General features: G+C 45.4%; 1 long non-coding RNA gene across 2 annotated transcripts; it reads left to right on the forward strand.

Moving 5' to 3' along the window:
• Positions 1-569: 569 nt before the first annotated feature.
• LOC121137137 lies at positions 570-23,980 on the forward strand. 2 transcript variants are annotated; one of them, XR_005874365.1, is made up of 4 exons: positions 570-1,295; positions 2,402-2,467; positions 21,459-22,029; positions 22,840-23,980. It is a non-coding gene; the product is annotated as an uncharacterized LOC121137137 (long non-coding RNA). The 2 variants fall into 2 exon arrangements; XR_005874364.1 differs by having other exon boundaries at positions 21,459-23,980.
• The last annotated feature ends 217 nt before the right edge of the window (positions 23,981-24,197 follow it).

Below are 24,197 nucleotides of genomic sequence, written 5' to 3' on the forward strand. Positions count from 1 at the left end.
CCGGGAGCGGCCCCGAAGATGGAGGGGGATGGGTGATGGGCGGGTGGTCCCAGCCAGAGACCCAATCTCACCTGAAGCTGGACTCGCTGGGTTGGGGTCTTGGGGAGCTGATCTCTTTCCTGTGTGGGCGGCTCTTCTGGAAGCCGGGAGCGGCCCCGAAGATGGAGGGGGATGGGTGATGGGCGGGTGGTCCCAGCCGGGGACCCAATCTCACCTGAAGATGGGCTCGCTGGGTTGGGGTCTTGGAGGAGCTGATCTCTTTCCTGTGTGGGCGGCTCTTCTGGAAGCCAGGAGCGGCCCCGAAGATGGAGGGGGATGGGTGATGGGCGGGTGGTCCCAGCCAGAGACCCAATCTCACCTGAAGCTGGACTCGCTGGGTTGGGGTCTTGGGGAGCTGATCTCTTTCCTGTGTGGGCGGCTCTTCTGGAAGCCCGGAGCGGCCCCGAAGATGGAGGGGGATGGGTGATGGGCGGGTGGTCCCAGCCAGAGACCCAATCTCACCTGAAGCTGGGCTCGCTGGGTTGGGGTCTTGGCTGCAGTTTCAATAAAATAAACCTCAGTGGAGACAGTGGTAGAGATTTGGGCTTTTTAAGACTTTGAGCGTGCCCTGTTTTGAGGTACTGGCCCAATGTAACGATATCCACCCCCACACCTGTAGTTCTCCCCATAAACTTCATTTCACCTGTACAGAGTCTAGTGAATCTTGATTCCCACACCCATACCCCAAGGTTGATGTCAGTGCTCCCTTTGCTTCAAATTAAAATAACTCAGAGTCCATTAAAAAGAACTATTCTGAGCTGGTCATCGGGAACAAAATACCTATAATTGACAAAATCCTTAGTGCTTGATTGCTAAGGACAATGCCAATGAAATTCTGTGGCTATATGAAAGCATTGTATGAATTCATATTTTATTTAGCGCAAGACATGACTAATTCGATTTTTATTCAAGTTCTTATCTTTCACAGTTACATCAAACACCTTGAATCTAGAACATTCTTTTCTGACAGTGGTACATAATTAAAATTTGCATCAGGTTTTAATGAGAAGCATTTCAACTTTATAAAAGATTCCTTGAAGAATATATCACTCAGAACCCTGACTTCCTCCCTCATTCTTCGTCATCTTGTGCCAAGAGATCTGCAGAACATCCTGTCTCTGTTGAATGAGATCATGCACATCTACTGCCAAACTTTGGAAAGGCCAGTAGCTGTGTAGCCTCCATCTGTCAACAGCAAGGAAAAAGAATTAAGGATCACAAATCATTCATACAACTTTGCAAATCTTTCTTTGCAGGTAAGTTTTTGTGACAACACTAGTTAGAGAAATGGAATGATTCAAATAATTATCAAGTCTAGTAGATATTTTTAAATCATAAAGCTTATTTCAAACAATTACAGTGCCTACTTCATTCCCCACCCCATCTGACCTGTGCATTTTATACACAGTGATGGCATGGACTAAAGACCATATGGCTCCCAAGGCTGAAATTCACTGCAGTAGCAGCTGTTTTCTTTAGTTAAGAACTAGAAGAGATGGTCTAAAAAGGCCTGTTCTGCAGAATATGTTTAACAATGTAAAGATGTGTTGCATTTGTTTAATTATGTAGAGATGTGCTGCTGTTTCACCTTGCCTACTTAATATAAAGCTGAATGGCCAATAGCGAGGGAGTAAGTATAGGTGGGACTTCCAAGCAGGGAGTGTAAGTAGCAGGAAGAATTTAGGTAGGGGGAGGTGGGGAGAGAGAAAAAGAGTCATCGGGGAGAAGCCATGGGCCAGCTAGACATGCAGAGAAAGCAGGAAGGTAGAATGTACAGAATGAAAGATAAAAGCCCCAAACCAAAACAGATGACTAGAAACAGGCTAAAATAAGTGAAAAGAGCTAATGGGATAAGCCTGAGCTAAGCTTGCACATTCATAATTAAGTCCATGTGTCTTTATTTGGGAGCTGGTTGGTCCCCCCTCAAAAAAAATAAGGCCTGCCTACAAGATGGATTAAGGGGCTGAAGACACCTGCCACCAAGAATAACAACCTGGATTTGATCCCCAGGACCTACATGCTGAAAAGAGAGAACCAATTTCCATAAGTTGTCATCTGACCCGTGATCATAGCCTGTACCCATCCAGCACATGTGGCTCCCACAGAGGACCCGTTGAGTTCCTAGCACTCAAAGCAGCTGGTTTACAACTATTTGTAACTCTTTCTCCATAGGATCTGGCTTTCATGAACACCTGTGCGCTCTCTCTCTCTCTCTCTCTCTCTCTCTCTCTCTCTCTCTCTCTCTCTCTCTCTCTCTCTCTCTCACACACACACACACACACTTAAAAACAAAAGATAAAATATTTTTATAAAATGAAAAACATGTTTCAATAGTCTCATTAGTGATGACATTGCTTTGCAGATGAACTCTAGGATCAGCACCTCAGACAGAATACTGCTGAGTTATGAAACATAGGATACGTATGGGGTAAGTGTTATCGATTTGCTCTGATTTCCATTCACTGGGAAATGAATGTATGATAGCTGCCTCAAAATGTCTTGGAGCCGTGTAAAAGTAGAGACTGGGCCTGGAGGTCTGGGTTCTACCAATTACTTCTCCAATGTCATTCTTTTTAATAGCTTATTGACACCAAAGTGTAGAGGGGTCAACAAATATAGGAAGTAATTTATTCTAAGTGACTAGCTGATAACACAAGCCTTCTGCTGATTGGTTGTGTTCCTGAATGAAGCACTACCCAGTAAACCCTTCACTTTTTTGTTGGTCATCTTGTTGCACTGACTTTACACATCAGGATTGCTTGGGGTGAATGTCTTCCTCATTGACCAGTCGTCAGGAAACAGTCATATTCCCATTACCACTGCCATGTCTGTCTTGTGGCCAGCGTTGACATGACCACATGGATTAGCATCCTAAATCTAAACTTTTTACAAAATTCTTATGAATAAACAGACGTTTTGTTAATGTGGACCTCTGAACACGGGGCAGTCCACTGGGATGGCTGATTGGAGAGTGTGATGAGAAGCAGGGCTGTGGAAGCGTGATGGTGGACCCACCCTGAGCATAAGCCATTATGTTCATCTCTGGTGCTCCCGGGGGAACGTCAAACAAGAATGCATTTTAGAGTGGGCGACCAAATAACCATTGCCTGCTCCCAGTTTACAACGGTCCACAAGGAATCTGCATCTCACCACCGGGACATAATACTTTTTAAAAGTATATGGTTAGGGCTGGAGAGATGCTCAGTAGTTAGAGCACACACATCTCTTGCAAGGGACTCAGACTGAGCAGCTCACAGTGGCCCCTAACTCTTGTTCCAAGGAAATTAAACACCTCTGCCCTCCATGGGTGCATGTTCACATATAGTCAGACTTACACATCTTATACATAATTTAAAAACAGTCTTTAAAGGAATACAGTAGTGTGTCAGATTTCCCAAACTGTGGATTAGTCCTGAAGTATTTTTAAAAAATGGTCTTTAAAGGAATACAGTAGTGTGTCAGATTTCCCAAACTGTGGATTAGTCCTGAAGTATTTTTCTTTGAGACAGAATCCTGGACTAGCAGTCAACCTTTCTCACTTCTTTTAGGTCTTGTCCTCAACATGCACTTGAGACATGTTTTGTCATCTAAATTTTACTTATATACATCTCAAGACAGTGTTAGTGTTGTGAGAACCTGGTGAAATGTCTTGGAGATTCTCACCCACTAAAATGAGAAGGGAACATATCAGGATAAGTGTGGTTACACATGCCTGTATTCTCCACACTTGGAAAGTAGAGGCAAATGATCGTGAGTCTGAGGCAAGCCTCAGCTACTTCAAGTTTGGGGAGTTGTGATGAGGCTCACAAGCTCATGCTCATGTTTTCAAACCTTCGTTGATAATGCCAAGAAAGGCGTCTTTCACATTGCCAGTCTTCCTGTTATGATTGGACTTTGAGTTATTGAATTTAGACATTGGCATCTTATCCCAGAGTTGCTCGAAACAGCTGAAACGTTATTCTCTCCAGGAGAGGACCATGAGAAGCCCCTCCAGAGACCTCCCATCTGGTGAGGGGAGAGTGACCGGACGGGGAAAGGAGAGATGAGCTCACCTCCCAAAGCTGTTCTGCAGTTTCTCCTGTAGTGCTCTCCAGCCATGAGTGCCCAGTGAAGTCACTGGTGTTGTGCTCAGAAAAGTCATGAATCTGAAGGGCTTCTGAACATAATGCTGTAGTAATGTTTCCAATGAGTCTGCTCTGTCATCAAAGGAGCATTTGACACAGCAGGTGTCAGGGCTCGGCTTTGACATGCCCAGCTCTTTGAGGTAAAGGAAGCTGAAAGACATGAGGGGCCTTAGAATCAAAGTCTCCCCGGGCAGCTCCCATTTCTCCTGTGAAATCTCTCATCCACCTGAAAACAGGAGCCACCAGAAAGGAACAGCTAACTTTGATCCCACCCTTAGAGTCCATTGAGCAGGAAAGACTAAACCCTGTGTCAGCAACGAGGATTAAAGAGTGGCCCCACACCTAGACAGATCGTGTCTCAAGCCATCTTCTGTCCTTTGGTTCATTCCACTTCCAGGAGAATGAGAAATCATTGATCTTTGTGCCCATTCACCTCCCATGAAAAACCCTTAAAACCAGCTACCTCCCCATTCCCTACACTGCTATAGGAAGGTGTGTAATGTGTTCTGGGGAAGCCCTGTATACAGTGACCTTTGTATCTCTTCTCTTAATATGTCTATTATAAGTTCATTTAAGCAAACCTTCAGAAAACAGAGAGGAAATTTTCCTAACTCCTACCTAGACTTGCATAAGGAAAAAGAAAATTACAGGTCATATTCATAATAGAGAACAAAGGTGCTTCTTCAAGTTGTAACTCATTGGTAGATTACTTTGCAAGGACTCCCAGATGTCATGCTGCGCTAGTCATGGCCCAAGCAGGACACAAACTGCACTCCAGTTTCAATACAGGAGGTGCAAGGAATTAAGAGCTATCACTAAGATTGGTGAATCAAGAGACTGGCCAGTAAGAAGTCGAGAGCACGGTCGGAACCTGCTGTGATGCTGTGCCTTAGAGTTCTGGGGAAAGCTATCCATGGATGGAGTCCCACCAGAGACGCTCTGCTCCCAGGCGGTAGATGAAAGACTGACTGTGGTTGAGCTACACACTGCAGAAGCAGATGTTGGGAAAGCGCTCCTATATTGCCGAATGCTAGGGAAGATATCCACCCTCACAAGAGCCAGACGCTGGAGAAGACCAGCATCCTTCCTGTCTGCAGTGTCTCTTTACTGCTCTCTACTGACAAAATGAGTTAGTACTGTGACTGCTGACAAAGGGGCAAATGCCTAAAGGAACGTAAAGCTCTGTCTGCACAAAACAGATATTGAGGGGAAGTGGAGCTGAAGCAGAGAGGAGAGCAGGTAAACCGGTGAGTGACAATCATTCTTAATGCAGCCTATACGCTTGGGTGATGGTTTATCTTCATTATCAACTTGACTGAGTTCTGGAATCACCTGGGAGACACAGCATGGGGTGTGTCTGTGAAGGTGACTCCAGGGAAGTTTAACTGAGTTACATTTCACCCCAGATGTGGATAGATCCAACCCACGAGCTCCCATGTTTGTTGAATAAAAAGAGAAAAGTCAAAATCAAGGTGAGCCCCATCTCTTTCTGCTTCCTGACTGCACTTGCAGGGTGACCAGCCCCACCCTGCCCCCATGCTTCTCAACCTTCCTAACGCTGTGAAGCTCTAACACAGTTCCTCGTGTCATGGTGACCCCCAAACCATAAAACTGTTTTCATTGCTACTGTTGTGAATTGCAATGTAAATATCTGATATGCAGGATGTCAGATATGTGACCTCTAAAGGGGCCGTGACCCACAGGTTGAAAACTGCTGTATTATACTTCTCCTGCCAAGACGGGCAGTAGTATAAGCCTAAGTAAACCCTCTCTCATTCATGTTGCTTTTGCCAGGTATCTGTTTATAGCAACAAGAAAAGTAGTTAATATAACTCAGTGTCGTGCTTTTGGTCTCTGAAGTTCTCAGTTGACTTACTCCAGCTCCATGGCAATTCTTATATCTAACAGTCAGTTGGTATTTTCTGTAGTTACGACCTCGGAGGGCTCAAATGTTCACACCCTCCCTTCCTGGAAGCTGTCTCTGAGCGAGACTGAATCTATACTTTGTTCAGCATCTTTCTCCTTGTGGGTAGCACCAAACATTTTGGAGTTAGAAGAAACAGGACATATAGGCAATATCTCATTTGTCCCAACTGACTTTCTAGAGAAATACTGAGTGAATCTCAGAAGTAAACACACTTTTATGTTCTTTGCCTTTATTTTCTTTGCCTACAAGGGTAGCCATGTTTCTTCAGACAGTTTTATGAAAAGGTTCAGTGATATTGAGGATAACTGAGACATCCTCATTCTGAATTATAAAGACCCTGAATGAAATGATAGACTCTAGATATCCCCTATGCGGAAGAAATTAGCAATAGGGTGGGAGGATGGAGGGAATGAGGGGGTTGGGAGGAGGGGAGGGAGAGGGAACTGGGATTGACATGTAAAACAAGCTATTTAAAATAAAAAAAAAGTTAAAAACACCCTGACTATATTACAGTTTGTTTCTTTAGTCAAGGTAAGGTTCAAAATAGTATAAACAATACAAATTCATGTTTATGATACAATAAAATTTGTACAGATTAAAAAAGATTGCAGTTTCAAAGTACCTCGTTACAGTTGGGAAAGTAAGGTGTTTAAAAATCTGTTTCATTGATACAATGTGTTACATATGGAGAAGTGTGTTATGTTTGGCATTAAGTTTCTAGAGTCCTTTATTCCATTCACTCAATGACCCTACCTATCATAACTATCCCTCAGAGGATTTGGAAAATAGGCCTGTATGCACAAGCCAGTCCACTCAGAACTGCTTATCTATTGGGGTAGCGGCAAATCTCCCACTTAAGTAGCTGTGAACCAAGAAAAGCCATGTGTGTCTGTGGGTCCATAAGACCATCTGCAGGTTGAACAATGTGTTACAAGAGTTGACAAATCTCAGCAAAGCTCTAATGTCTGTTCTTATTGTCACTGAAGCTGACAGGTCCAGACCGAAACCAGACAGAGAAAACGAGAACCTACTACTGCCGCTTTATTAGACCAGCCCCTTAGATGCCCCTTGTGCGTTAGCGTGTCTGTTGGCGCCTTGCAACCCATTTATCCCTCTTCTGTGATGTTTGTTCCCTGAGGCTTAGGTGGTGGAGCTGTGTCCCACGTGTATTAGCTAGGTTGTGATTTCCCACACGTAGCTGTTGTCTTGAGCTTGACCAGTGTGGTTTTCAGTGATAGCTTTCATGAAGAGATTATTTGATGAGGGATGGGAGCTACAGTTGCTTGTCAGTATAAGAATGAACATCTAGAATGCAGCTAGGAATCCTGCTGGTCTAGTGGTGGTAGCAGGCTCTTCTCTAAGATCCATGCTCTCACTGCTAACCCTGGGTAGTGGGGTTGGGTTTATAGTACAAGGCACGATCTCTCTCCTGTTGAAGGGGCCTTAATTAAGTCCAATTAAACAGCTGTTGGTCACCACCAAAGTCCACGTGCCACCATTGCACCTTACAGATCTCTTGCCATGCTGGTCATTGCTGTGGTTCCCAAGTGTCACAGCTGGGTAGGATCATCGATTGCTTCTGCCCTTTGGCAGCATTTTAATACCTTCTGGTCCTATGAGAGCTAGTCCTCAGACATGAGGCTTCCAGGTCAGATCCAGCCCAAATCTCTCAAGTACTCAGATATATGACAGCTCTTGGGACATATTGTCAACCAGTGAATCTCACCCAAGCCTCAGTCTCTAAAGTCTTTGTAGAATATCAGGTAGACGGGCATTGCTGACCACCCACAAGCCTGACCAGTCTTCAGCCCCACCAGAGATCAAGATGATTTATTATAATAAAGGACATTTTCATCATGAACTCTGGCTGTCTGGAAAGGTCTAAGGTCTCCATCACAGGTCACATTTTTAACATTGCCTGCTGCCTCCATGTATAACCCACAGAGAAGTTGAGATGGACCCACATAATGCTTAGCTTTAAAATAATACTGCACTGATTGCAATTTTAATTAAGCAACACAGACGTTCAGTAAGCTGGGGAGACAATTCCAACTCAGCAATAGTTTCAGAAACAGCAGAGTCTGAAGGAGGGACACATTTTTGTATATTTCTTCTATCAGGTAATGGTTCTTTTTATCTTTGTATTCAGCTTGAAAGGACAAATGGTGTTTGTTAAGCCATACTCCTACCCGCTTCTGTCCCTTCTATCCTGCTTAGAAACTCACCCAAATCTAAGGAAAATAAGTGCCTCTCTGGAGATTGAGGAAATTAGTTCAGGCTAATTGCTGCTGCAGAAGTAGAGCTTAGCAGCTGTTAAATAAGAGGAAGGGGGAGGCATGCACTTGTATTGCAACCACAAGAATCCAGGTTCAACTTAAGGACAATTTGCTAACTAAGAACATGAAAGCCCAAAACAGCTACCAAGATTTATAAACTCTCCTTGACTGAGAGAGAGAGAGAGAGAGAGAGAGAGAGAGGCAGAGAGACAGAGAGACAAAGACAGACAGACAGACAGACAGACAGACAGAGACAGACAGAGACAGAGACAAAGAGACACAGAGAGAGAAACAGCTGTGAAGTTCATTCCTTGGTCTGGATGGCTCAAGTTTAGCCTTGGTCTTTGACAGGTCCTGTGTCTCTTTTTATCTCTAGTTCAGAAGCTAGACAAGGTCTACAAGCTCTGGAGTGGACTCGAGACCCGAGCAGATGGAGTGTTTGTATGTGGCTTTGCCTTCCATGTTAGGCTTCCGTGCAAGCTGAATTATCTTTGGAAGGGGCTGGGGGAGGGTCAGTATTTGGGATGAGACATATTGGAGCACAGAGTCATGTGTTGAGTTACAAATTCCAACTAGCCATAGAAGAGAGCCTTTCATCAGGAGATGAAAATGAAAACCACAGCTGACAGAGGAGGATTTCTGCTGGGACAGAAGTGCAGTCTACCCCGAGAGCAGGAAGTCCGTGAAGCCCCAGCTAAGAGGGATGCATTTCCCTGATGTGCCATTGGAACAGGCCAGCTTCTCACAAGGCATTTAGCTAGAGAAGGTCAGTTTTACTTCGTTCAAGTTGTGTGTTTCCTCAGAACCTTAGAGATGAGACCCCAAGACCTGGCAAAAGCTGTCTCGGGACACAGTCTTGGAGAACAGAAGGATGTGACTCACAGCTAACAGACACACAGGGGCCCAACAAGAAACATCTGCTCAGGCCCTTCTCGGCCTCTCTGAGACCACAACACATTCCTCAAGTGTCTGTCTGTCTTTCTCTGTCTCTGTCTCTGTCTCTGTCTCTGTCTCTGCCTCTGCCTCTGCCTCTCTCTCTCTCTCTCTCTCTCTCTCTCTCTCTCTCTCTCTCTCTCTCTCTCTCGCATGCACACATTCACACACACCTTTAGGTACTGGGCATATTTTGAGGGCCTTGTGTCTGCCAAGCAAGCACTCTACCACCGAGATACATCCCTGGTCTCACAAGAAAGTTGCTTTCCGTGGGCTGGCAATGCAGAAAGGTGGGCCACATTACTCTCTGTTTCCAAGCACTATGACATCTTCTGCAGAGGGGAGTTTTCGTCTCTGTGGCCAGCCTCACCAGGTAAAGAAGGACCAGAGGCTCCTGCTCCTGAGTCCCTTTCCTTCAAACACTCACCACAGTGAAGAGCTAGCCGTTAGCCGAGGTTTGCTTTCAGAGTGCCACTGATCTGTCCCCCTGCGTCCTCCCGTGGGTTTGGGTCACTGCATCCACAAGAATGGTGTAGGAAGCTAGCGGGAGGAAATCATGGCTCTTGCATAAACAAGATGAGGTGTTATTAAAAATAATCATGCAAAGTAAGCTGTGATGTCCATTCACAATCTGTGTAATTCTAAAAAGGCTCATTAATTTAATCGAAGGGCTCATTTATTACCAACACAAAAGAATGACAGAATCCTGCCAAGGAAGAAATGCTTTTAGTCTAAGCAAAATCAGCATTGAATTTTATTAAGTAAAGAAGTCCAAGACACAAAAGCATCATTAAGGATGCACGGAAGTTGAACATAATGGCGCATGCCTATAGTTCCAGCGTTTGGGAGGTGGAAACAGGAGGGTCAAAGTTCAAGGTCCCTGCTGGCTGGGGAACTTGGTGTTCACCAAACAAGGTAATTCTGAAATTGGGTAGGGCATGTTACTCCCAATCCCCTGGTGCCCAAGCAAACTGAGGAGACTCCAGTCATTTTCTGATGTCCCTGCTTTCTCTGCTAGAAGGGTCACTTTCTTTTATTACTATTGATTTACTTCTTGGTATCTTTATAATTATGACAGATTTGATCCCTGGATCTTAAAAAGACTTGACATTATACAATGTTACCAGGCAATTTAAGTTAGACACAGTGTGGTATGGACAATAACAGGCCGCCATTGACCAGGGGCCAAAAAAAAAAACTACTCTGCCTGTTTGGAAAGCCCAAAGAAGGACAAGCAAACTTCCAGTGTCATGGAGACTTCCTCTGAAGGCAAAGTCCTCCCCAGGGCAGCCTCTCTGTTAGTCCTTCCCTGAGATCAGAAGGAAATCACTAACTTATCTGCTTCATGCCCCACCCATGAGAACACACCAATTTACACATAGAAGTCGATGCTCGGTAAATGAAGAGAAAACTGTCACAGTGCCTTTCAGAATTGAAAATACCATGCATGTAAAAGGAAAATGATCACACACACACACACACACACACACACACACACCTGTTGAGATTTCAGAGGGAGAAAGGTGACAATGTGCAGGGCTTCCCTGAGGTCCATTAAAGAAAGTCTTTGTCTGCTCAGTAGAACACAGCTATTCTATGGATGTATTTATATCTTCATTATGTGTTTACCTTTGATATTTTCTGATGCCTGACTTTTGTTCAGTGAATTGGTTCTTAGTTGGATCTCTGGCCCTGGGTGGTGACTTGGATCTCTAGTAAACAACAAAGGTGCCCTGTTGTCTCCTTCCTTCTAGAGATGCTAGAGCAGTGGTTCTCAGCCTATGGGCCACAACCCCTTTGGGGGCTGAATGACACTTTCACAGGGGTTGCATTATCAGATATTTACATTGCGATTTATAACAGTAGCAAACTTACAGTTATGAAGTAGCAACACCGTAATTTTATGGTTGGGGGTCACCACAACATGAGGAACTGTGTTAAAGGGTCACAGCTTTAGGAGGAACCACTAATCTAGAATATAATGTAAAAGCTACTTCAACACAGAGGTTGGCACAGTGGTCTCTCTGGCCACTGTCACACCTAGAGACTATTTTCTACACAATGCTCCCCACTGTCCATTCCACCTCCATGAGCGTGTCTTTCTCTAATTCTCACCCTTGGGAGGGGCTCCTGTTACTCTGTAGAGAACACTGCCTTTCCTCCGCACCGAAACGGTAGATTTGGGATGAATGGTAGCCAGGAGATTGAGCCTTGCTCCCATCCACATCTCTCTCCTCTTGCCTGCCAGCCCTTCTGCCAACCCTTGCCCACTCCGTGTTGGCAGACGTGACCCCACCCAAGGACGTACCTCACGTCCCACCATTATAAGCATCTCTCCTGTTGTGGTCTTCTGTGCCCTGGGTACCACCTGTGATGCAGCACAGCCACCGTGGCCCCAGCATGGCAGTCACACTGGTCATGCAGTCAGAACTGATCTTGAGGTGCATCATCTTAGTGGGTATGGCTGGCATCATGGCCTCGTGGTGGCAGTCCTCAGCCCCAACTCGCTGACTGACAGCATCACCCTCTAAAGATGTATACGCCTGTCCCGCCAGACGCATCTTCTCCCTGCACCCGGGAAAGTTGCTCTCAATCTTTCTCTTCTCTCCCAGGGTTTTCCTCTAGCCGGGCACTGGTCTATGGGTGATTCCGAGAGGCCCAGAGACCATCTTTATCATCAGCACTCGGGTGTTCCTGCTCAGCAAGCAGCCCTGGCTATTCAGGAGCCTGGTCATGAACCTCACCTTCAGAGGTGCTCCCCTCCATGGTCTCGTCATCAGCCTCATCCTCTCCACAAAGCCTCCCACTCCTAGGAGGCTACACAAGGACCCCTGCCACAGTCCTCATTACAGAATGAATAGCCTGACATGCGTGCACAGGCAGCTGCCCCTCCTTCCATAGCTGGTATTATAATTGCACAGCGTCCTAGTGCCCATTGCCTGTTGCCCCCAACCTAAGCCTGGTCCCATGCTGAGGAAACCTGGGCCAGCTCTTCTCCAACCCAGGCCCCTGAGCTGTGAGGATGCCAGTGTCAGGATGCCCCTCGTTCACCCTAGAGTTCTGTATGTGGACAGATGAGTTAGAGTTGCCATTTTTCCTCTTCATTGATGTTTGTAAAACATTTGACCTGTTCAAGGGTCTTTGGAAGACTCCCAGCTACATAATAACCATTAGCAGAGTGTTGCTTTGTGGGGTTCGTGTTGCTGGACAGATCTGTCCTGACCTCCATCCTGAGCAGTCAGGAGGCAGAGTGTTGCTCTTTGCCAGCTCTGACCTTTGAATCCAGTAAAGTTCTTGATTTGGGCATAAAGAGTTTAGAATTTTCATATTATGTGCTACATAAAATAACTCATTTTGGCCATTGTGCTTTCTAGATTTAGGTGCAAAAGTCTGGAATATACCACAGTTTATTCCCTATAATTTCCCTAAGGTAGCAGTTATGCATGAAGTCATGCATATCTTAGCTCTCTTCTCCAACTGCAGCAATAGGTTTGCATTGTTCTTACATTATTCTCTTAAACTTTTCTGAATTTACTTTAATTTCCATGCCCAGATGACCAGCCTCTCAAAGGCATTTTATTAATATTCTTTGAAAATCACTCTAGTGATTTTATGGGCTCCAAATAAAATTCAATATGTGGTTCTTAGCTGATTGGGCCGTGCTATATATTGCTGTGTTTCTGGCCTGTAACACGGTTGCCCTTTACAGATTTGTTACATGGGGAAAAAAAAACTTTTAAATTGTAAAAATCATCACCCAAGAAAAATCAAAAAGACTCAAAATATAACTGCAAGTTCCTGTTAGAAACTGTGGGCTTCCCAAAGAAAGCAGATGGCTCACAGGGGCTTCTGTCTGTGGTGGAGAGGTGAAGCATGCTTTCAACTGTCTGTTTTCCAGCCGTGTGGCCTGCTCGGCCGTGGAAGTCATGTCACCTCCACCCCCTCATCAGCATGTATGAATATGCATTGTTTGTTAGCCTCCACACTAAACAAGTTTACTCCAAGCAATGCTGACATTAACTAAGGACCACAGGTTGATCTGGACACTGAACGTCTTGAACAGCCAGATGGTCACCTCATCTGCAGGCCCAGAGGAAAGGAAGGTGGACTTTGATTTCCATGTGTCCTTTCATCCGAGAGGCGCGAGAGTCAGTAGAGGGCTTCACAGAACATGTCAATGCAAAGAGACACAGGAGTATTAAAAAAAGTGGCTGTTCCTGCTGCTGATGCGATCTGAGTCAGGTTTGCTATTCTAAACATTTAAAATAACCCCCACCCAAAATGAAAGCCTCATATTTGGCCTTTAAGACATGTTAACAAGTGTCCAATTACTTGGGAGACTTTATAATATGAACTAAATAGACACAGCTCTAAACTTTGGGGAGTTTGTCCAACAAAGACCATTTATTATGTTAAGAACAGATTTAATGTGTCTCCTCTTGCCAGGAACTATAAGCCAAGGACACAGTAGTGATGAAGGCAACAGAATTGGAATCGCAGAGCTTATGTTCTCTCTCTCTCTCTCTCTCTCTCTCTCTCTCTCTCTCTCTCTCTCTCTCTCTCTCTCTCTCTCTCTCTCCAGGGTTTCTCTGTATTGTTTTGAAGGCTCTCCTGGAACTCACTCTGTAGACCAGGCTGGCCTGGAACTCACAGAGATCCGCCTGCCTCTGCCTTCCAAGTGCTAGAGTTAAAGGCATGCACCACCAACACCCGGCCAGAGCTTATGTTCTAAGCAGGGAGACACAGTGAAGCCAAGCAAACTGCAGAGAGATTACATAACTAGTCACGAGCTGGTGTGAACACAGAGCGGGAGGGAGAGGTTCTGGGGTTAGAATTGGATGTAAGGAGTTAGAAACAGAGTTCAAGTGTGCAGATGCCTGGAGCCTGCAGAAGGTGACAGGGAGGGCGATCTTGGTTGAAAATCTAGCAAAGCTTTGGGTTTATCTGTGGGGAAGATGTCAGGGGTGTGTAGTCAAGATTACAGTCTCTTTGAAGTTTCACATTAGGGATTGTAGCCTTCAAATAGAAAATGGCTTGTGCAACAGGACTTCCCTCCTACTGTATAGATGAAGACCCACCATGAATACCGGCAGCAACGTCTCATAAGCTGGTACCTGGACGGACTACAAGGACAAAGAGAATAGAGCCCACTCATGCTGACACATTCCTCTCTCTCCCTCCCTCTCCCTCTCCTTCTCCTTCTCTCTCTCTTTCGTCCTACCTCTCTCTCCTTCTCCCTACCTCTCTCTCCTTCTCTCCCTCTCCCTGTCTCCTCTGTCTGTCCCTTCCTCCCTCCCTCCCTCCCTCCCTCCCTCCCCCTCTCGTTTTCTTCCTAACCACCACCGGTCTTCTTCATGATACCTTCCCCACCATAGTTGTCTGGAACCGGTAGCCAAGAGCATCCTCCCCATGTTGCTACTCTGCTGTAATGCAGACAGGGAAGCTCTGGCTTATTTGGTTCACCAATATGCCACCATTAAGAACACTGCTTTCTAGAGGGCAGGCATGAGGCACTGTGCATGAGGGTCTCGAAGCTGTTGCCAAGGAGCCAGGTCCATGCTGGCCTCGCTCCCCACCCACTCTGGTGATGTCACACAGGAAGTGGACAGAGGAACTCCTTAAAGAGCATGATGTAATCTGACCACACTGTAATGGCTCTCTGGAATAGTAATGTCTCTCGGGACAAAGTGCCCTTTCCATGGAATATATTACCTGAGACTTTTCAAAAGACATTTCCCTCCCCTCCTACTCCAGCCCACGCTTTCCTCTCTTGTTTCCTCTACCCAGCTACAATGCAGACCACAGGGTCAGGAACTAAGCGGAGCTCCACTGAAGGCAGCCAGTCCTGGCAGTCCCCAGTGGGGCCCATTGCTAGAGCAACTAAGCCAGTGGAGAATAAATAAGATCAACAGCCTGCTAGACAAGGTGCTCTGGGTCTTCATTCTTAAGACCCAATAGTTCCAAGTTCAGCCTCTTTACAAAAGCCTCCATCATTGGCTAGTGCCAGATGAGAGTTTCCATTTCCTATTGCTTTTAGATACACCTGGCTGAGGCTAGAAACCCACAAGTAATCCAGGACTAGGCCTTGGGCCATGGGCTCCAATAGGCAAGGGAGGGACACTGCTGTGACTGAGTGGAAGTGAATGGGAGGCAGTGCTTTGAGCATCTTTGCCCTTCTGAGAGAGGAACTTTAGTTCCTTGTACCAGATGCCTCCTAGGTCCATGGTATTCCTCCAGCACATTGATGGCAGATATCAAATTGTGGGTGATGGGGTGAATGTAGAAAATGTACATTGCAAAATATATGTGAACTAGGAGTCAGAGTGCCATGGACAGAGATGAGATTGGTGCACATGTTTTAACACATTTGCCACAATTGGAGCTTAGACAGAAGTGTGGCAAACGATGGCGCTGAGCATTCTGGGAAAAATTAAAGCAGTAAACTCAGAGCCCAGGCCTCTGATTTCCTTCCATTGTGTCCCTTGCTGTTCTTCCCTTCTCACAGCCCAGTGAGGAGCTTTCCATGACGTTTCCTTGCCGGGCAAAAGAATCCTCCAACAGGAGACATTGCCCTGGTGTCCCCTCCTAGTATCTCATTCTGAGGGGCCCTCTACCCAGCTCCCAAATAACTCACAGGGAATCCTGTTATTGCTTATGAATGCCCAGTCTTAGCTTGGCTTATTTCTACCCAGCTTTTCTTTAACTTACCCCATCTACCTTTTCCCTCTGGGCTTGTATCTTTCCTACTTTTCTATATCTTGTTCCCTCTTACTCTGACTGTCTGGGTGGCTGGGTGGCTGGAGGGCTGGGTGACTGGGGGGCTGGGTAGCTGGGGGGCTGGGGGGCTGGGGGGCTGGGTGACTGGGGGGCTGGGTGGCTGGGTGGCTGGGTGGCTGGGGGGCTGGGGGGCTGGGGGGCTGGGGGGCTGGGTGGCTGGGGGGCTGGGTGACTGGCGGGCTGGGGGGCTGGGTGGCTGGGTGACTGGCGGGCTGGGGGGCTGGGGGGCTGGGGGGCTGGCCCTGATGTCCTCCTCTCTCTCGTTCCTCTCCCTTCCTCACTTTCTCCTTCTGTTTATCCTCTCTGCCTGCCAGCCCTGCCTACCCTACTCCTGCCTCACTATTGGCCATGCAGCTCTTTATTAGTACTGCCTGGTGTTTTTGACAGGCACAGCAACGCAGCTTCACAGAGTTAAACAAATACAGCATAAACAACAGTCACACATCTGAAAATAATATTCCCCGCACACACACACACACACACACACACACACACACAAACACGCGCACACACACACACTGAAAGAAGAGGGGAATTGGCTGGAAAGAGGGAAGGATCAATGGATGGGGAGGAGGATGAGGGAGGAAAATGAGCGGTAGATGCGACCAAAACACATTCCAACGTATGGAAATGTTATGAAACTCAGTCCAATGTATAACCAATATGTTCAAGAAACTTTTTGTGAAAAGATTAGCTCATAGGACAAGAACACTAAGAGTTTACCACCATGCAACACCTGTTCTTCTGAGGGTTGCCACTTGGAAGGACTTTAATTACATAACAAGACAGTCTTGACTCACCAAGTACACCCTACTTCCTCTCTTAAAATTACCAATAGCCTGTTGCTCCTCACCCCCAAATTCCCTACCTTCTCCAGTTCTGAATGCTGTTCAGACTTCAACTGTGTGAACCACTTATTCGTGTAAATAGTTCTATTGCTTGTCTTCTATTGATTCATGCTACTTAATTTAAGAAGACAGAATTATAAAGTCAACCTGGTGTGGAGGGTGATTTCCTTCATCCTACATACACACACACACACACACACACACACACACACACACACCTGCATCTTTAACCCCCTATTTCAAGGTAAGGCTCTAAGAACTAGTTTATAGCTGCTTCTGTTTGAATTGGATTCCAAAATCATCAGAGCAAAATTTTGTCATCCAAATATACAGACTCTGTGCTCACTGAAATGTATCTGCAACCCAAGTCAATGCCTTATAACTCTCAAGCATATGTTTACTGATGCAAATTTGAGTTTCAAAAATCACAAGTTAATGACTGTTTCATGGATGGAATAGAATACTATTTGCAAAAGGAAGATGAGCTAATTGTTTCAGGAAATAAAAGAAATTGTAACTATACTAAGCAAAAGAAGAATGAAAAAATATTGAAGTGTATAATTAATTTGATCTTATATCACAAGAAGTGGAAAACTTTAAGATTAAAAAGAAAAATTGAGAGCCGAGTGTTGGTGACACACGCCTTTAATCCCAGCACTTGGGAGGCAGAGGCAGACTGATCTCTGTGAATTCCAGGCCAGCCTGGTGTACAGAGTGAGTTCCAGGACAGCCTCCAAAGCAATACAGAGAAACCCTGTCTCGAAAAACCAAAAAAGAAAAAATGACTAGAGATTGCAGGGGATGAGGGACCCATGGGAGGGGAACTTTTAGATTATTGGAGCTCTTTTGTGGGGTAATGGTTTAGTTTTGTTTGTTTTTCCAAGAAAAGGTTTCTCTGTGTGGCCTTGGCTGTTCTGGAACTAGCTCTATAGACTAGGCTGGCGGCAAACTAAAAGATCCGCCTGCCTCTGCCTCCTGAGTGCTGGGATAAAAGCTGTGCGCTGCCACTGCCTGGCAGGTACCGATTTGAAAGACACACTATAGAGTCATCAAGTACCGCAAGGCCAGATTACTAAAAGAGAAGACCTTTGTTTACTCTTAAGTCAAGATGTTGGGCATGAGGATGGAACTAAAAGCATATGGCTGAGTGAAGGAAGAGGAAAAGAAGGCAAACTAAGTAACTCCGGAGGAAGTGTGCTAGACCCGGCAGTGTACTTGCAAGATGTGCGGAGGAGTCACCTGCTTCTGCTGCCACGCCTTCCCAGAAATGATAGCTGTAGCCCTCAAACCATGGCCCAAATAAGCCCTTCCTCCTCAAGTTGCTCCTGTCCCAGAATTTATTCACAACAATGACAAAAGTTCCAAATACGAGTATTTTTAGGGCTAAGGAAGGCAGTCATATATTACATATAAAAAAGAAAGAGGCAAAAGGAGGAAAAACATGTCCAGTGCTCACTTGGCACCAGTGATCCAGGGCAACTTAGTCCAGTCTTCTTCCGTGTGGAGTGGGCGAGCCACGTTCATGGGGAGTAGCAGCTTGCTGGCTGCTGGCAAGACTCCTGAGTATCCGACACACAGTTCACTTGAGAGGAAAACGCAATGTCTCCTCAGTCGTCAAGCAGCAGAAAGGTGGCACGTTAACCCCTGCATCCTTTCAGTAACGGGGGAAGTAAATCTGAGTTACACTGTCCAATGAACGTGGGGCTCTGTCGTGGAAAATACATAGGTCAATGCCGCCTGGCACTTATCCACTGCCATTTTCTCCTTCCCACGTTTTACTATTATGGTATCTATGAAAAGGTCCCCTGCACCACAAGGAAAGTATGAAAAATGGCCACCAAACATTCAGCATTTTGGTAGCATAAATGTGTGGTGTGGAAATAAATGTATAGTAGTCTATACATTCATTATTGCAATAAACATAAATGTGTGGTGTGGAAATAAATGTATAGTAGTCTATACATTCATTATTGCAATAAACATGTGGAAGAAGTTTCAGACCAGAAGGGCACAATTCCAGCCACACACACACACCCACACACACCCCACACACACACGTTTGTCTTTGAGAAATTCTTTTCCTAGGGGACTGTGTCACAAAGCTTGGTGACTTTTCAAGGATATGCAGATGTCGTGATGCAGCCACAGTTTCCTCCGCTTGCCACTCTCTGTGAGTTGAGTTGGATTATGTCATTTCCTCCCATGACCCATAGTGAAGCCTGAAGAGTAATGATCCTGAGATGTAGCTTAGCTGAAATGCTTCTGCAGTGCCAGAAACAGATGATTCACACTTGGCGTAGGAGCTGTTTCTGGAAACTGCCAGAACAAAGGGCAGAGGTAACTCACCAAGGACCTCTGTCATCCCGCAGCCCTCTTTGGGAGCAGTGGCATGCCACTGAAAATAAACACATTAGCTGACACTTTTATAAGCAAGTGTGTATGCCATGTAGAACTCTGTTGTGTATATAGACATGTGTGTGTGTTCATACATATATGGTTTATCCATTTGTTCTCAGGGCATGGATGTATCTATTTGGATTTGATAGTTCTTCATTCCTTGATTTTAATGATTTGGTCTGAAAGTGATTAATCAACTCCTACAATATCACCAATCTAAAAGTAGGCACTTGGTTGAAATTGTAATTCTGCTATCTTTCATTCCCATGCTCGAGGAATTAAGACAATCACATTAAAAAAATATGTGGTGGTCTTGTGCATTTTTCTGGCCTGCCAGCAAAATTCAGGAAACATCTGTCCACCTGAGTGGCTGGTGCTTCTGGGACAGGGTTTTCCACCACTTCTCGGGGAAACGGTGTCCCCAGATACCTTGTTAGGGAATTTGTCTCCACATGCCTGGTGAGTGTCTTTTCGTCAGCATCTGGTACATCAATGGACCACCCAGTTATCATATTCCTCCCGGGCTATGTGTCAAGATGCACATTTATTTTTCTTAATCTCTTCTCAAAAATCAATTCTCCAAGTCCCTTAATCATTTTTATTGATCCTCCTTGAATTTTCTCCAGGATGATGGCACCTGTCTGCTCCTGAGATACAGGTGCTGTCTGCCTCACTTACTGTCACCATCCTTGCTCAGGTTCAGCTGTGACCCACAAATATTCAGCATGGAGCCTACCAGCTGACTTCTGCCTCAAAAAGCATCTGTTTCCCGCATTTTGTGAGGCCCAACCTAGCAACTTGCATCTTCACTTAACCATTTGGGCATCTTATGCTGATCGCTTCCATTAGAGATGCAGCATCAACATTAAGTGTCTGGGTTCACTTCCCTGTGCATCTGTAAATGTCCAAGACTGCATGTCTACTTTCCTTCTGGGATCCTCCCTCTCTGCTCTTCACGGAGCCACACTGTATGTCAAGGGAAGATTGTAAGACTATGTTAAAAGAGAGAGTGTTCCTTCAAAATCTCCTAGGTTGCAAATACACAAGCTTGTTGCACATACAAATACTTACTGGACAAATGACAGAGATCATCTGGGAAGTGGCCAAAAACGCAGGATTCTTATTAGGTGTGGGGAAGAGAAAGTTATTCCGTGGGAGAAACAGGGTTGACAGTACGCCGTGTCTGATGATAACTGCTCCCTTTGTGTGAGTACCAGCTGATAGCTAGTCTGAAGGTTGTTAATGAAGGGTAAAAGGGCCAGCCAAAGAAACACACCCTGGCCCTGAAACTAGATCCAAAGGGTTAAAAGGAGCCAGTGAAAGATACACACTTTAGCCCTGAAACCAGAACCAAATCTGCCCCTGACCATCTAAGCACAAAACCAATGAATCCCTAAGCATGAAACCAACCAATCTCAGAGCACAAATCTAACCAATCTCTGAGTTTGTCAAGTTTAGGGGATTGAGATCTGACTGATTCCCACCCTGATAATATTCTTCCTGGAAAAACACCACCCCTAAAAAGCCCTATATAAGCTCTGTGCCTGTTGAGTTGACAGCTGCCCTTCTCCACCCTGACAGAGGCAGCCACTCTCCTGGGTCCTTCCTTCCCAAATAAATCCCTTGAAAGAGTTTTAGGTGAGCAGAGCAGAATCTCTGCTGGGAAACTCCCTTAGGTGAACAGAGCAGAAGTAACAACTTTTTACAGTTCTGCAGGGGTTGCTCCCTTAGCAGAGTGAAGCACAAAATTACCAACTTGGGCCAGAGCTGGCTGAGAAGAAACAGACATCTCTGTTGGGAAACTCCCTCGGGGGAGCCGAGTGGAGTAGAGCTCAGCTGTAGCAGCTCTCTCTTGAAGAGGAGCAGGTTTGCTACATCCTGCAAGGCGACCATCACCCTATAGAACCTATAGTTCCAGGGATAGCCTGACTTCCCGCCAAGTCAGGATACCTTTCTCCTCACAGCTGTAGGTATCCAGGATACCTCCCTTTAGAGCTGCAGGAACAGCCTGACTTCCCACAGTCAGGGTACCTTTCCCCCCCAGAGCCGTAACACTTGAAGTTATCATTGCTTTTCAAACTTAAATATCCATGAAAGACACTGTTATTTGGATATTTATTTATATATTATTTTCCAGGAAGAAGATTGACAGGTGCTCTGTCCCGGAGCTGTGACCTCAGCCCTTTGTTGGTCATTTTTGTAGATAATGGCAAGTGAGCCTGTGACTTTCCCTGGGGAGAGAGACATGAACAAACATCCATTCACCTTGGACAGAGAATGTAACAGACCAAAGAGAAGATCCCATCCAAGCCTTGCCCAGTGAACCGGTGAGCCTGTGGGGGCTGGTTCCAGCAACACAAGACTGCCGCAGCTCTACCCAGGGGAAGCCATCCCATCTTGGTGTTGGTTCACCAAAGCTGATCTCCAGAGCTTTCTGCCCAACTTGCAAGCAGCTGGGTTGAAGTGTCTCTCAGAAGCTGTTTCCTTCTTGCACAATCTTGAGTGTTGGGGTCCTTGAATCCTGTAATTTTTTTTAATCTTCTGCCTCCCTCCAAGAGAGTGTTTCTGTTCAGAAGAGCTGCACCAAAGGCACAGAAACACTGAAAGCACGACCTAGGTCAGCCCAGTCAGCAAACCTAAAGGGCAGAGTGCAGGATGTAGACCCAGGCAGATTTCCTAAGACTCTGGACACCACTCTGCTTAGTGCCGTAAGTAAACCCACATTGGAAAACATAGGTGTCATCAAACACATGCATGGAACTTTTTCTGAATCAGGTTTCCAGCACTGTCAACTAACTGTTTAGAGAAGTGCACAGCTCTAGATGGAGAATTAGCAAACTCTGCCATCTAAAGTAGGTTTTTAAATTGTCTTGTTGAAAATAGTGATGCTTTATTGGAACCAAAGATTCTGTCCCTTTAGATGCTGGAAAGATGGCTCAGCAGTTAAAGGCATGCGGATGCAATTGTGAAGTGGAAGTTTGGGTGCTGGCACCCATGTGACAGCCAGATGTGGATGTCCCATCTGCACATGCCTAGAACTCTAGCTCCAAGGCTAGATTGCTAGGACTAGCTGTCTTCTAGCCTATCTGAGAAAGCTTGAGCCCAGGATTTGGGAGAGTCCCTGTCACAAAGGAACATGTAGAGAGTAAGGACACCCAAATCTCTCTAGTGTGCACACACACTCACACAGATACATACATAAAAATCAAATAAATAAACAAACCTTTAAAATACATTCTGTGCCTGGAGAAAGACTCAGTTGGTTTTTGGTTTGGGTTTTGGTTTGTTGGAGCCTGGGTTTCATGAGTCCAATTTCCTATGCAGGCAGAGGTTGACTTTGAACTCCTAGTCCTCCTACCTCTACCTCCCAAGAGCTAGGATCATAGGAGAGTACCATCATACCTGGAAGATTCACTTTTATCCAAAGGAAAATCATCAGTTTATTTCAGGTTCTCCAAGTTTTCCTTGGTAACAGCTCACTCACATACTTACTCTGGGTTTCACCTTCATTTGTTCAGGCAAAACAATTCCAGAGGCAGAAGAGGCCGTCAAGCTGGAAGAAGCGATCCAAACAGAAGGGCAGCTGATCTTAGGCTCTTATTCTGCCACGTCCTCTTAGTCTTTTCTAGAAAAGCAAGAGCTTCTGTCTCCTCTTTGAGATAGACCAGCTCAGCTAAGCTAAAATCAAGTCCCTATGCATCAAATCTGCACGATAAAATGGAAAGTGGTTTTCAAGAGGATCCAACCTATTCTCTAACAGACCTAAGAACCATTCCTGAAGCATGAACACATAATGAGTGGCAGCCTCTGGTCAGGTCCCCACAACTGAGCCAAGGAACTGAAGACACCATTTCCAGCTTTCCTTTCTAGAGTTTCAAGGCCTGCAAAAGTGAATTGTTTAGTCTATGGCGTACTGCCTGTTACTAAGTGATTCTGGCTGTGTCAATAAATCTGTTCACAGCTCTAATTGTGTTAATAAATTGAACTTAATTAAGCTTACAACATGTCATGAGTTTCTTCTGGCATAATACAGTAGATTAAAGAAGAAGGAGAAGGAGGAGGAGGAGGAGGAGAAGAAGAAGACGAAGACGAAGAAGAAGAAGGAGAAGGAGAAGGAGAAGGAGAAGAGAAGAGAAGAGAAGAGAAGAGAAGAGAAGAGAAGAGAAGAGAAGAGAAGAGAAAACTTGGAGAAAAATGTACCACAATACGATCTCTGGAGAAATGAAACTTTCTGGGATTGGCTTTGTGAAGACTATTCCTTTGTGACTAAAACTGGACTCTGTTAGCAATAACTACAGTCTCCTCTGGTTAAGTTTGCTACGTCATAAGTTCCCTTAGGGTAGAAATATGTGCGATGGTAGTTAGTTTTGATGGTCAACTTGATGAGATTTTGAGTAACAATGTAAACAGATCTCTGAGCAGGTCTGTGAGGGCATTTCTAAATTGATGTAATTAGGATAGAAAGACTCACCCTGAATGTGAGTGACTCCATGGGCCAGGGTCCCAACCTGAATGAAAAGGAGAAAGCAAGCTGAGCAAAAGCATTTATGTGCTCTGCCTCCTAACTGTGGGTGGGATGTGGCGAGCTGCCTCAAACTCCTGCTGACAGAACTTACTCACCGCAATGGGCTGAGCCCAAATAAACCCTTTCTCCTTTAAGTTGTCTTAATCATGTGTCTTTTTTTCCACTTCAGTGAGAAAAGTAAGACAATACGTATTATTGTACCTTTACCCTTTTTCAGTAGAGATCTACACATAAAAATGTATTCCAGTTTGCTGTCTGTTACTGCAATAAACACCATGACAAAAAGCAACTAGATGAAAAAAAGGTTTGTTTTAGTGTATACTTCCAGGTTACAGACCATCACTGAGGGAG

Source organism: Mesocricetus auratus, unplaced genomic scaffold (genome assembly GCF_017639785.1).
Source record: "Mesocricetus auratus isolate SY011 unplaced genomic scaffold, BCM_Maur_2.0 Super-Scaffold_100676, whole genome shotgun sequence".
Classification (NCBI taxonomy): domain Eukaryota; kingdom Metazoa; phylum Chordata; class Mammalia; order Rodentia; family Cricetidae; genus Mesocricetus; species Mesocricetus auratus.